The 14,512-nt window shown below is 48.7% G+C and overlaps 1 protein-coding gene across 3 annotated transcripts in view; it reads right to left on the reverse strand.

The window, feature by feature from the left end:
* Positions 1-700: 700 nt before the first annotated feature.
* Positions 701-14,512, reverse strand: part of SLC29A1 (solute carrier family 29 member 1 (Augustine blood group)) — a 201,883-nt gene continuing 188,071 nt past the window's right edge. The window contains exon 14 of one of the 3 annotated variants that reach the window (XR_007773967.1): positions 701-712. The gene's annotated coding sequence lies outside the window, so the exon portion shown is untranslated. Of the gene's footprint in view, positions 713-1,026; positions 1,038-1,078; positions 1,091-14,512 lie in introns of those variants that run through there. The other 2 variants (XR_007773969.1, XR_007773968.1) reach the window with 2 other exon arrangements.

The following is a 14,512-nucleotide window of genomic DNA, read 5'->3' on the forward strand; positions in this document are numbered from 1 at the left end:
CTGGGCATTTCTAATACAGAGATGGTTCTTCCTCACCCCTCCCCACAGGGAAGAAGAGTGTGATGCCAGTATGTCGCACAGTCCCCTGGCATCGCCTCCCATGTATCCCAGGGGTGCAGATGCCCTGAGGAATCCAGCTGGGGATTCCCTTAATCACATTGCAGAACAAGGTTCACCCAACACCCCCCCCCCACAAGAGGGAGGGATGTAGCTGCCATGATGTGCTAGCTCAGACCCTGAAAGAAAAGGAGATGCCTTCAGATGCCCAGCAGAGATCCTGAGAAAATAATAGAGACCCCAACTCTGCACTGGCAGAAGGAGAGGGGAATAGCTGAAGGAGACAATCCTTCTGCAACATGGCCCAACTCCTGGAGGCCAGGATCTCAGCTTTCAGGAAAACAGCAAGCATCTAGCCCTGATAGTTGCAGAGAAGAACTTGGAAATAGACTTGAGGGGGTCCCAAAGGCTCAGAAACCAGGCCACTAAGAAAAAAGACACCAATGTTTACTATTTTTTTAAATCCCATGATTTCTGAGCCCATCCCATGATTTTGGAAGCCTGACTTGCGACGTTTGAGACCTTAAGGTTAGTGATGTTGCTTCTGTAGCGCTCGAGATGGAAGGGCTGCGCATGAAGAGTGGGATGCATAGGGCCATGGGGAGATGTGTTTTGGGGGTTCCCCTGAGGAGACATGGGGAGAGGGGCAGGGTATCTGAGATGTGTGTTGGCAGGGGCAGCTCTAGCTTTTTTGCTGCCCCAAGCAGGGCAGGCAGGATGCCTTTGGCAGCTTGTCTGCGGGAGGTACCCGGTCCCATGGATTCAGTGTACCTGCTGCCAAATTGCCGCTGAATCCATGGGACCAGCGGATCTTCCGCAGGCATGCCGCTGAAGGCTTCCCGACTGCCACCCTCTAAGGGACCGGCAGGGCGCCCCCCGCGGCTTGCCGCCCCAAGCACAAGCTTGGCACGCTGGTGCCTGGAGCCACCGCTGTGTGTTGGGGGTTCCCCTGAAGAGACATGGGGAGATGGGCAGGGTATCTCAGATGAGTGTTGGGGTTTCCCTGAGAAGATGGGGGAGAGGGGCAGGGTATCTGAGATGTGTGGTGGGGGTTCCCCTGAGGAGATATGGGGGGGTGTATCTCTGAGGTGTGTTGGGAGTTCGCCTGAGGAGACACTGCAATGCACCTAACACAGCCCACAGGATGAAATGGCTGCCACTGCACCGGGCAGTTTAAAGAACTAACATCTGAGGTGCAGCAGAATGAGAGGAAGGCCTCAGGCCTTCCAGCCAAAGCACTGGATTTAGGGCTCCTAGGTTCAAGTTCTTAGCCCTGCCATGGACTTGCTGTGAAGCCTTTTGCTTTCTAATCCCAACTCTCCTCCAGACTGGCCTTGGGCAAGGACCTGGCTCCTCTGTTCCTTAGACTCTCACAGGGGTGCTGGGAGGATACAGTCACTGGGCCCCTGGTGGATTGTGTTATATTGGACATGGGGGTGGGAGTCATGTTCCAGAAGAAACTCTTGGCCCCTGGTCTCCATGGTGCACAGCTTGATAGAAGGGATGGTAGAAAGGATGAGAGGAGTCTGGGAACTGGATAGGACCAGCCACAGACAGAACAAACCGGGGCTCGCAGACTGCAGATGGACCCCAGGTGCTGGGAGGCACTGAGGGGGGTCAGTGATGCAGAGCTCACTTCACCCCTAGCTAACTTTGTCTGTGTCACAGCTGGGTTGTCCCTGATGTAACCACATGGGCCTCCCTGTGCAGCCTGCACCACAGCGTGACAGGGAGTGATGGAAATCTATGTGATGGGGGAAGAATGAAACCAGAGATGCTGCTAAGTCACTGTTCACAATGCACATGATGAGAGATCCCCAGAAAGGGAGACTTCCCCATGGAAAGCCAGGCAGGAATTCTCTGTGTGATGCTGGGAGAGCTAGAGATGGCCTCAGACTATGGACAACCTGCCCACAAATCAGAAAGGAGGAACCTTTCAAGTTGGATATGGGGTATGAACAGCATTAGTGACAATTAAGTCATGAGTCCTGGCTCCCAGAACCCTGCTCTAACCTCTAGGTCATACTCCTCTTCCACAACTTCTGAACTGGGGTAAATCCAGCTAGACTGCATTGACATTGGGGGTTTTACTCCAGATTTGCACTGGCAGCAAGAAGATCACTGTCTCTCACACACTTGGTGGATTAACTTTTTCACCCCTCGTATAATGCCTCATGCTAACGGGGTTATTGCAACAAAACTGAAGAGTGTGAGAGATGGAAAATCAACATATTGTGCTAGGACCGGGAGGCAGCTAGTCCCCTGGATAGTGGGAGTGTGAGCTGGTTAAATACTCCCCACAGAGACTGCTGGCTGAAACAGACATGCCCAAAATACTCAGCAGCCAGATCCAACTCCAGCCAGATGATGCTTTCCTGGATAGCTCAGGAAGCAGCCATTCCGACCCTGGGAGGCATCTATCAGGAGGAAACTCTCTCCTCTACAAGAACCAGATTCTCACGTTGGGCTGTACATCTGTCCAAGCCATCAGTTGTCCAGAGGTCTGACTGTCTAAGTGAACCCGAAATACTCCATAGAGGAAAGCCCAGTTTAAAAAAGGTGAGGATCCAGAGCAGTTAAAGGCATGGGGACAGGCTTATGCAGCTAGGTCCCCACTCCAGATCCAGCCCAGGTCATTCCTGAGCCCCTCAGTAGCCCGTGGCAGAATCCAGTGGAGAGGTGTGCATGGCACTCCCAAAAGCCCCATCACAGTGCATAGTAACTGTTTCCTTGTTTGGCAGCCTCAGTAGGGAGACCCAGGCCAGGATGGGGACCCAGAAATCATACTCCCCTCTCTGCACAGAAAGGCGACCCAGCATAGAGCTGAGACACCTAAGCAAGGTCTCCGTGCATGGGAAGCTTGCTCAGCTGCAGCCTGCGCTTGCTATTCTAACCAGCAGAGGAGCACAAGGCCAGGTAGCAGCATGGGGGCTGAGGGACCTGGGGATAGAGGACAATGGGACCAGAGGAGAAGCGGGCAGTTTTCTCTGGGCAGTTTCCCCACGCTGACAGTTACTGTTCCACTCTCCCATTCTCTCTCCTAGGGGCATGTTTTCACCATCCCACCTTACAGAGCTGGAAGAGCAGTGAGGAGGCAGCCAGGAGCCAGCACCATAAGACAATGGAAGGTGCCAGGGCTTGTCGAGGATATGGCGGACCCATGGGAAGATTTCAAAGTGCAGCACCCACTGTTCTCACTTGGAGGAGCACAGGTTCCTGCCAGCCATCTGGAAACAGACTGCTCACCCTCTCCTGTGCTGGACAAGCAGGGAGCAGCATGGTCTAGTAGAGCCTGGAAGTCAAGACTCGTACAATGTTTTCCCAACATCAGGAAGAAACATGGTCTAGTGACTACAGCTGGCTGCAGACAGGGAATCAGGACTATTTCTTAGTGTGACTTTGGGTAAGTTACTTCATTTCACCGTGCCTCAGCTTTCTCATCTGTAAAATGCAGCTAGTTGTACCATTCTCTCTTGAAAAGCAAGGTGCTGTTGCTATGTAAGTACAAAGCAGGATTGTTAATTTGTGGGTTAAGTGGATGGGGACATAAGAGCCTGCCACAGTGATGGAAGGGGTTGTTTAGTGGGTCCAAGGGGCCCTCTAGAAATAATGAGATGAAATAAAGACAGAGAAAATAGAAGCTGTATAGCAGGAAAAATGCCTCTACAGTGCAATCTATTTATTTAATTTTTGTCTTTATGATTATTTTTTATTGTTATCTTAGTAGCACCTACAGGCCCCAATTGGGATCAGGGCCCCACGATGCAAGGTGCTGTACATTGTACATGTAGTAGGAGACGGTCCCTATCCTGAACAGCTCACAATGGAGACAAGACAGATACAGGAAATATTATTACCCCTATTTCATAAATGGGAAATTAGGGCACAGAATAGTCACACGACTTGCCCACTTGAAGGGCAGTGGCAACATTGAGGATTCAGTGCAGGACTCCTAAGGCCCAGTCCAGTGGCCTGACCCCAAAACCATCCTCCTCCTAGGGATCTGAGGCCTGACAAACATCCCTGCTGGAAGTGGGTGGAGCTCAGAAGCTCTGACTCTCAGGCTCATTGGTTAGTTTTTGGAATGTTTTATTCTTCCCATTTCCAATTTAAAGAAGTGGGATTAGGGGTCTCCCACCTGCGAGAAGCTCGTTAAGCATGAGGCATAACCCCACACGGTGCAGAAGCCAGCAAAAGGCTGTACAAGACTGTATCTGAGCAAGGTTTGTAACTAGTTAGGAAAGGCCGGGGGGTGAGGAGGGGAGATGGAGTAGGGTGAGATGAGATGAGAGAAGACGAGGGGGGCTGCAGTCATAGTGTATGTGCTACACAATCATTAATTATAATATAGCCCGAGGGTCTGCTTCTGTCTAGGCCCTTTCCTACCTGGCAGCCATTTGTCTTAGCTTCTGCCAGCCCCCACTGTTTGATTTCCATTGCCCCCAGGTCAAGAGACTGGGGAAGTCTCCACATCCCTAAATTAACAACCAAACCAGCCCAAAGCTGTTTCTTCATCCTCTTTCCCGGGGGTTCAGTTGGAGTCTAGTTCATTTCATTTGTAATTGGTGTCTTGGTAGAAGGGAACATGGTCTCCCACTCAGACAGGCTGGTGACAGGGAGGAGAGGGGTCTGACCTTTCTGCCCCGGCTGGCAGTAATGAGATCCTTGAGAACCCAGAAGGAAGGGCAGAGAAAGAGGGAGAGCCCTGCGAGCAGGGAGAGAAATTGAGAGAGAGCAAAGACTGAGAGTAGATCCCCAGGAGCAGGAAGAGAAATGGAGAGGGAGAGCCCTGATGTCAGATCTCTGAGAGTGATCAGAGAGCAGGTCAGTGAGAGCAGGACCAGAGAGATCCCTGGGCACGGATCCTCCCAGCCTGGCTGCTTTTATCTTTTATATATATAAAAAAATCCTTATGAAAATAACAAAAATCTGACAAATTACCTTTAACTGTCACTTTATTTTTACACAGTCTAACCCATGAGTTCTCCACCTGGGGACCTTGTAATGAAGGAGACAGTGCCATAAAACCAGCCGTTAGGGGCATGGGACCTGCCCTTCCCATCTTGCTACGTGGGATGAGGGTCCTGGCTAGATCCAAAGTAGACGGGAAGGTATTTGAGGTTGGAAAGGGGGTCCCGATATGGAAAAGCTTGAGAACCACTGAACTGAACCAGGCTGGGAGACTGTCTAATCCATATGAATGAGAGACAGTTTGGCTCATGAATGAGACAGGGTTCTCTCCATTGCTGTCTCCTTGTTCTTTATTACCAGGGCCCTTGGCATGAAAGAAGGTACTTTGCCCATTTGGAGCCTCTCCAGCTGGGCTCAGGACCCTCTTTGTGTGACATGCGGCTGATTTCGGTGGACATGATTCCAGAGCGACAGACAGAGAATGCTGGCCTCAGCTTGGGAAGCAGCAGGGGAGACTGTGAAGGGGCAAAGAGCTTGTGTTCATGTTAAAGACCCTGGAAATACAACTTTGGGGGGGACCCCTCTGTGACAAAGTGGGAATTTTTCATAATGTTTTGCATGAATATTGTGTGCCTCAGTTTCCTCTATGTGCTGCATGGTTAACTCGTGGTGGGAGAGGAGGTTGTTTACTCTTTGCAGAGATTCAGGTGTGACTGACACCTGGCTGTCTGGGGCATGGGCCCACGCCCAGGGAGAGTCCCAGAAGACAAGTGCCTGGACATTTTGCACCTTGCAACTAATGACCATGTATGACCCACCCTCTGTAGGAAGCCAGTGGTCTTGACCAGCTGGAGAACAAAGAGGGCTAATGAGGATGACCCGGTGACAAGGTTTCCCCTGGAACAAGAACAAAGGACTCTGGAGGGGCCAGGTAGGGTTGGTAAGTGTGAGGCTGCTGGAAGCAGGGAAGCTTCTGGACCTGGGTCCTGGACTCTGGACCGACCCAGATGGACTTTGCTATAATTTTTCATTCTCAATGTTAACAAACGACTTTCTACGCTGTGTTCCAGACAACTAATAAACCCTCCTGCCTTTACAATGCTGGCTGCAAGTCGCTCCGGATTAAGGAAACTGGGTGTGCATTGCTCCCTTTGGGTGTGTAAGTCTCCCTTCGGTGTCCAGGCCAGGTGGATTCGCTGCAGGGAGCTCATGGCATGAAGCAGGGATGCTGACGGCTCTGAGGTTGGGTCCTAGGAGGCAGTGAAACAAAAGAGCTTCCCCTGATGAAAGAGTGTGACACACTGCAAGGGTCCTCCCAGGGACTGTTCCAGAGCTGTGTGAGAGCACCAGACCTGCGGATCTGGGATACCCTCCCAACCAGAGGAAGTGAAATACTGAAGGGACCGGGTGCGTCAGCAGTTTTTCTCTAAACAATGGGGCTTGTTAATAATAACTCTACAGTGCCATTGAGGTGCTTGGAGCCTGACAGTCTGGTAGACGCTGGTCACTGATTTTCAGTGGGACGCAGCCTCCCTCGTCACTAAAATGCGGCTGAAAACGTTGCCCGGGTCCCTGCCCCAAGGAGTTTCCAACTGAAATGAGTGAACAGGACACTGAGCCAGGGGGCTGGTCAGGGAAGGCCAATGCTCACCCCAAATAAGCTCACTGGGTCACTCATGTTTCTAGCTCACATATCAGGTTACAGCTGCTTTGTTGGGTGACTGAAAAATCAGCATGGTTGTCAGTCATTATTCCCACGTATTTGGCACAGTGGTGTGGGAGGAGGGTTGGGGAGAGAGTCTCAAAGAGGGGTTGGAAGGAGGGGAAGGGAGGCCATGCTTGTGGTGGGAGACAGGTTCACCAGCGTGGTGTGAAGGGACGTGGAACTGCTGGAGTGCAGGGCAGTGGCTGGGGAAGAAAGACATTGAAGCAGGGGCAGAGCGGAGTGCAGCCTTGAAGAATTAGACATCCAGAGCCCCATTTTGGGCTTTACAACCAGGTGGAAATGGGCAGCAAACACCTAGATGAGAATTTCCCCAGTGCAGGTAGCATAGGACATAAAGGTCCTATATCTCCCCTGCTTTTTATAGCATCTGTAGTAGAGGTGTGCCAAGGTCACGGCTAGGGTCCCACGGGGGCATGTCAGTGGCTGGAACACTCTGGCTGTTCTGGGCTGGCAGACTGACCCGCAGAAGGCTGTTCAAATCTGGCATAAATTAAGAGCAGACCAGGATATGAGGAGGCCCCAGCTGGGACCAGAATCTGGGAGGTGCAAAGGTGGCTTGAAGCTATCTTTGCCAACTTTGTTACTGGGCTGAGCCTCCTGGAAGGTGCACGAATCCTTGTGGGCAATTACAGTTACCTGTCCAGTTTCTTCCTACTTCCATCTGTTACTGCATACCCTGAAGCAGGATGGTTTAGAGCCATATTATATTTTATCCTAACTCTAGATAGTCTCATTATCCATCTAGGGTTAAAACTCAGAGCTGCACCTTCCTGTGGCCTTCCCTTTCCCAGCAGTGAGGCAGGGATACTGAACTAGATGTGCCTTTGCTCTGATGTGGTATGGTTGGGACATCAGGCTCCAGGAACCACTGGGCAAAGCTGGTTGGCAATTCCTATTTTTTGTCTTTCCCGTTTTCTAGAGCTCTTAAAGGGGAAAAGCCTTGGAGTCCTCAACTCCTTGTGGTCTTATTTGCTTTCACCCCCGACTGCTCCTGGGCCACATTTTAAAGGTCAGGGTGACAACATTTGCAGCCTTCCAGCTGACAAGTAATTCCTCCCTCAGTGCACTGAGCAGCCGTGGGCAAATGCTGTAAGATGTCCCAGTGAGATAAGCCCCTGCCAGTGCTGCTGAGCATTGCTCCCACAGAGTAATCACAGGCAGCAGATGGGCTGATTTCAGTGTCAGCATCTCTCTCCATTAGCAGGGATGGCGGTGGAACCAAATCCAATCTAATTAAGGGTAATTACCATTCATCCCAGCAAACTGCAGGAGACAGAACTCACTTTCTCCAAGTCTATTAATAGCTGTCAGCAGACACAGGGATCCTGTTGGGAGGCAGGGGGAGTGGAAAGTGTTGGGAGAAGACGAACTCAGAGACATGTTGCTCTCTGAAGTTCCTTTCAGCATCAGCTTTGTGCAGGGAATTATTGCCCCCTTCCAGGATGCAGCAGTTTCTTTAACAGCCCTTTTAATAGAGGGGATTCCACTGCCCCAGAGGTGTGGAAGACAGGTAGCTTTTAACTCACACTTTCAAAATGAAATCTCGTGTGCTAGAAGCTAGGAGTTGTGGTGAATCAAAGCACTAACCCTGCCCTTCTGCAAGCATGAGTTCAAAGCTTGACCTGAGTCACCAGCTGAAGAAATTGCTGATTCGTTGTCATGGCTGACAGCTCCACTCCTCAGGACCCAGGGAACTTTCTACCACAAGGGGAAAGCTCATCTGTGCAGGAGACAGAGCTCTCCTGGGGGTTGGTCCTAGACAGTGGAACAAACTCCCCCAGAAGCTCAGGGCCATCACAAACCTCTGTACCTTCTGTTCCAAGAGCAAGGGGCACTGCTTCAACCTGCCTTCTCCAGCGCAAACACAGAGCAATGTGTACACGCAGAGAACCCACCGCCCAGAACAGACCCCTCCACAGCACACCCAATTCTACCCCGGGGAGAGAGGAGAGAGAGAACGAGTCACCCATGATGGATGTTGGTCACGTCACTTAATGCACTGCTGGAAGGCGCTCAGATATTACGGTGGTGAGCAGGGGGTAAGATTTTGTAGATTAGACTAGACCAGGGGTCAGCAATCTTTCAGAAGTGCTGTGCCGAGTGTTCATTTATTCACTCTAATTTAAGGTTTCGCATGCCAATAATACATTTTAACGTTTTTAGAAGGTCTCTTTCTATAAGTCTATAATATATAACTAAACTATTGTTGTATGTAAAGTAAATAAGGTTTTTAAAATGTTTAAGAAGCTTCATTTAAAACTAAATTAAAATGCAGAGCCCCGCCCCGGACCGGTGGCCAGGACCTGGGCAGTGTGAGTGTCACTGAAAATCAGCTTGCGTGCCGCTTTCAGCACCCGTGCCATAGGTTGCCTACCCCTGGACTAGAACCACATCCTCATCCAACGAGTGATTTATAGTCATCACAGAAATGACACGTTCAGTGTGCTCTGGGCCTAGAACACCAAGCGGGGACTGAAGAGCAGTAGCAGAGCAGGATTGGAGAATGTTTTGCACAGACTCCACACTCTCTGTGGCTCTGGCCACTATGATCAGTCTCCTGCTTTTGTGGGCAAAAAACCCAGCCAATGTATTAGTGTGTTTCCAAGGTCAAATGTGTCCTGCTGGATCATTATGTCAGTGCAAACCCCACAGGGGGTCACCAAAATCAATTCAAGGGTAACTGTGTTGGAGTGGGATGTTGCTGTTGCTGAGCAAAGCAGGTTCTATAGGAAACGCACAGAGGCAGCTGAGCCACCTCCTCTGCCTGAGCATTCCTTGGCCCTAATTTGTTAGTGATTGATGCCTGCCACTAGTGAGTCACAGGGAAAGCCCGTCCGGGAGTTTCCTGCCTGTGCTAAATGGATTTCAGCTACTCCTGTGTTCTGTGCCACAAAGGATGAGGAGTCCGCTACGTTAATGGTGGGATCTCCAGACTCAGCAACCAAAACTCTGAGACATCAAAGGCTGCTTTGGCATCTTGTCAGGACTCCAGCCCTGTACCTGCATCTCCCTTGGTAGGCGAGCAGGAACTCAGCTATAGAAGCATGCAGCTGAGGAGCTTTGTGCTTTCCCTGAACTAAGCGGAGAGAGTGGATGGAGAGTGCAGGAGGGTGCTGCAGGCAGAGTTTGGCCCATGGGTTGTGTTTAAGGCACCACTAACCCAATGGATCAAAGACAGGGGCGGCTGTAGGCATTTTGCAGCCCCAAGCACAGCAGGCAGGCTGCCTTCCGTGGCTTGCCTGTAGAGGGTCCACTGGTCCCGCGGCTTCGGTGGGCCTACAGGAGGTCCGCCGAAGCCACAGGACCAGCGGACCCTCCACAGGCAAGCCACCGAAGGCAGTTTGCCTGCTGCCCTTGCGGCAACCGGCAGAGCGCCCCCAGTGGCTTGCTGCCCCAAGCACACACTTGGTGTGCTGATGCCTGGAGCCACCCCTGATCAAAGATAGTACCTCCTGTTCCCAGAGCTGTACAGTGCCACACTGGCCCCAGCACCACTTCCTCAGCCACAGCTCTGCTGGACAGACAGTATCAGCCATACTCCCACACCTGGACAAAGAGCCCCATCCAGGGTACATCAGGCCAACGAGGGGCTAGTGGGGACAATAGCAAAGATGGGAAACATATGAAGAGCTGGGAAGCCCCACTTGGTCAGTAAAAGAGAATTCAAAGGGCCAGGGAATGAGCAGAGCACCTTTAGCTGGCCTGCAGCCCCTGCTGTTTGGTGTGCAGGTCTCCATAGAAGGTGGAAGTGCAGAAGCTGGTTGATGCTGTGCACCTCTGAGTTATCTGGATATTTCTCATGCAGGGCATTTCAAAAGATCAAGCAGGGCCAGGAAGAGGCTTGTGGCTCTCTGAAGCAGCTGGGGCTACTAATGTTGCTATGCCTCATTATAAGTCATGAGCAATCAGAAGTTCAAGCTTCATCCAGCCAGATATAGTCCTTCACCCCTTCTCGGGACTTCACGATGCTGCATCCTTCGTTACAAGTTTCAGAGTAGCAGCCATGTTAGTCTGTATCCACAAAAAGAACAAGCAGTACTTGTAGCACCTTGGAGACTAATAAACTTATTTGAGCATAAGCTTTATGCTCAAATAAATTTGTTAGCCTCATTACAAGGCTTTTCTATCCCCTGTCTAAAGCTGTTACCTCTCCTGTCCTCATCAGAAATCCTTCCTTGTAGCAAAAAAAATACTTTGACCCCTAAAAAGTCCTGAGAGATATGTAGAGAAATTTGAGATGGAGAAGACCTGTTAGGTCCCATTTTGTTCAGCCCCAAGGAGCCAGGCTAGGATCATTCTCTACAGTCATGGTCCATAGTGTCTATGCGGGATACTCAACCTGTATTACAGCAGGGCAGGGACCCTGGAATTTTGGAGCACTACCCCCAAGATACAGTAGAATCAAGACAATCTCATTTATTTTGAAGTTAAGTTCAACTGAATTTATGCTGCCCCAGACCCCAGTGTGTCCCAGCAATATTTGGACTGATAATGCATAACTGTACCATAGAAGCTGGCTGGGGTGAGTTTGAGATTTGACAGCTGAATGGAGAACAACTGGGGTTTTTTAACCCAGGAAGGAGTGGGACGCAGGACTCAGGAAGAGGATGAGGCTCTTGGTACTGAACAGAGAATGAATCTCCTTTTCCTACCCCACCCCCCGTTTTTGGCAAGGGCCGAGGAGTCTGGGTTAATAGTGTTGATTCCTAATTTTCCACCCAACAACTGACCGCCCCACAGTGCTGTGCCATAGTATCTGCCACTGTATCCAGCACTAATGGAAGCATACATTAGCTGGGTAATCAGCAATTAAATAGCTAACAATGATATTTCATTCATTCATTAGGTTTCAAGGTCAACACCTAATTGAGATGAATGAGCCAGTTCACCCCTCTCTGCAAACTCAGTCAGATATCACTACATCCTTTATCTTAGTTTCATATTTTGAAAGTTATTTTAGGAGCCATAAGCAATAGAGACCTTTTTAAAAAAAATGAAAATTCTGATACTCTTGCACAATTATGCAGCCCACTCAGAAAGAAGGGCAATCAAGTGCCAATTTATCCAGCTGCATAATCTCATTCTATATGGAGAGCTGCCTGTAGTCTATTCCCTAGGACTTTGTCCAATCTAGTTTGAAATGTCCTGAGTGACAGGGCTTCCAATTCTTCTCTTGAGAGACTATTCTAGCATTTAACAGAGCTCAGATGTAAGGAACATTTTCCTAATGTTTAGTCTAACCCTCTCTATTCCTAATTTCATCCCAATATTCCTAGTTATAGGTGTTGGGCCCCTGTCATTCTTGGGGTTTATACCCATCAGATATTTAGTCTTCTGCAATGTTTAGAATTTTCAAAGAATCAATACAGTTCATCCATATCTAGTTCATATCTTTCAGATGCCAGTTGACAGACACATGGCTTGTTGCCCTAGCAGATCTATATGTAGTTCAGTGCTTCTCAACTTTTCCCACCCCACAACCCCATGTTCCAACAGAACAAATATGGGAAGCCCACTCCCATCTAGTTATACAGAAAGGGAGGATGGCTACAACCCCCAGCTGGAGAACCCATGTCAGTTTCATTCTTGTATTCCTTCTACAGAAATCAGTCCTTCCAATGCCCAAAATGAGGAAGGTATATTGTGTTATTATGCATTGCCTCCTTTTTCTACAATCTTATTTCTGACTGCTACTTACGCTGCTTTTTTGCTTAAAGGGAAGGCTGTCAAAGAAATTAAGCCCAAAATGTGACCTTCTGTATCTTCCAGTTGCTCCGCTTTGGTGGGCAATGTCTTGTGGCATCTGCAGATGCACTTCACTTTTTAAATCCATCACTGTGTCAGGAGGCAATTAAACAAAAAAAAGTCCAGTTGCAAATTGTTGTTTAACCAAAGAATCATCAGTGTCACCTGATGATAAGATTTATTCTCAGTGATGTGAAGATTAATTGGTTGGTGGACCCAATCCTGATGTTTTTCTAAAAGATAGGCACTAGTTAAAACAGGAATTAATTCAGGGAAGTCTTATGGCCTGTATTATGTCTTATGGAGATCAGACTAGTTTATTACAGTGATCCTTTCTGGCCTTCTAATCTATAAACCCTTACTTGCCCTCCTCTCTGTAGTATCTGAGCTGTTAATGGCCCAGTGGAAGTGCTCACACACAAAGGTTGTAGGATCGGGACCACTACAGAGTGCTCTGAGGATAGACGTCACTAGAGGACAGATTTTGAAACTCCTACTGAAGTTGAGCAGTAACTTGTCTCCCAGGTAGCTCCATTGGTTTCCGTGGAAATATGTGTGCTGAGAAAGAGTGGCAGAATCTGGCCATATATAAACATTGCATAAATTATTATTCTAAACTCATGAGTCAGGCCTCAAAACAGTGAGATTAGCTTAAAATCATGAGCTTTAAAGAGAATACATTTAGGGGGTCTTTTTCTTTGCCTCATGGTTCCTGAGCCTTTAGGTCCCTTAAGGTCACCTTTTTAGGCTTTTCTCCACAACCATGAGGGACAGGAACATCTTTGGTTTTTGTTGTTGTTGTTGTTGTTGTTGTTGAATTAAAGGAGCTCAGTCTTTTAAAAAAATACCAGCTATCCCTAGACTCGCAATAAAATCACAAGAGTTGGCAATACTTAATATTATTCATAGTTTCACAGCATCCAAGGCCAGAAGGGACCATTGTGGTCATCTGCTCTGTCCTCCAGGCAGGGACTGTCCATATGCTTGTGTATTGCTCAGCACTGAGCACATCATCAGCATTTAAAAAGATATTGTCAATCCATCTGCAAATCTTTTTCCTACTGTTTGTACCAGGAAATGCTAAAATGATTAGAATTGAAAGTGATCAGAGAAATACATTAATTTATCTCTGTTTGTTCACACTGTGTATTTGTCAGCACCTTGTGTGTAGTCAGTTTCACCGTTTTGTTAAGGGTTCATGCCTTTCCACGGTTCCTGAAATAGGGTGTTAACTACATAGTAACAGCAGCTGTATTGAAACCAAATAGCCAACAGGCCAATTCCTTTGAGACAGAGTTGAACCACTGACCTAAGGACTACTAGGGGAATTAAACCTATAGTCCTCTACTCTACCAGCTAGGTATGTCCACAGGGAGAATGGGCTGGGGAAGTGGATCTAGGCCTGTTTGTCAGTGTCCTTTGACCTCCCTAAAAGATCTTCCTAAACATCAGCAACAGAGCAAATAAATAATAATAATTCATAATAAAAAACTTAGTTTGTTTCTTAGGGGTATTTTTTCAAGACACACCATTTAAAGGGGACTCTATCAGAAGATATGACTGTTTGGAATTAGCCAATTCCAGAAAATTCAAGTTGACAGTGTACCTTTAACAAATGAAAAGTAGCTGCAATAACCAAAAAGGTTAAAAAACAAACAGTGAAGCCAAAACAAAATCCCTCAGCACAGCAAAGAATTCATCCTTCTGAGGGTAGTGTTTGTTAAGCTCTCCAGGGAAAGGTCTTTCTGGGATGTCTGGAAAACTGCAGCAGTTACCATAGCTGGCTTTTTGGTTGTCTCAGGTGGGTTCTAGGCCAACACCCTGAGGGGGCTGCTGAAGGCCAGTGCCTTGTTGGGGTGAAGGCTCGTTGTTGCATATAAGAGCTTAGATCAACAACCCAGGATCCAGATCCTTTCCAGAGACAGTTTTCAGAGTAAACTGCCTGGGCTTCACTGGGACCGGAGAGGAGGTGATGGGGGAGGGATTCTCCCAGATCCCACTCCCACTTCATTTCCCTCTCCCTCAAGCTCTTGAGGCCTGATTCTCCATTGCCCTGCAACTTGTATAGTCATT

This window comes from Gopherus flavomarginatus, chromosome 4 (assembly GCF_025201925.1).
Source record: "Gopherus flavomarginatus isolate rGopFla2 chromosome 4, rGopFla2.mat.asm, whole genome shotgun sequence".
NCBI classification, from domain to species: Eukaryota; Metazoa; Chordata; order Testudines; family Testudinidae; genus Gopherus; species Gopherus flavomarginatus.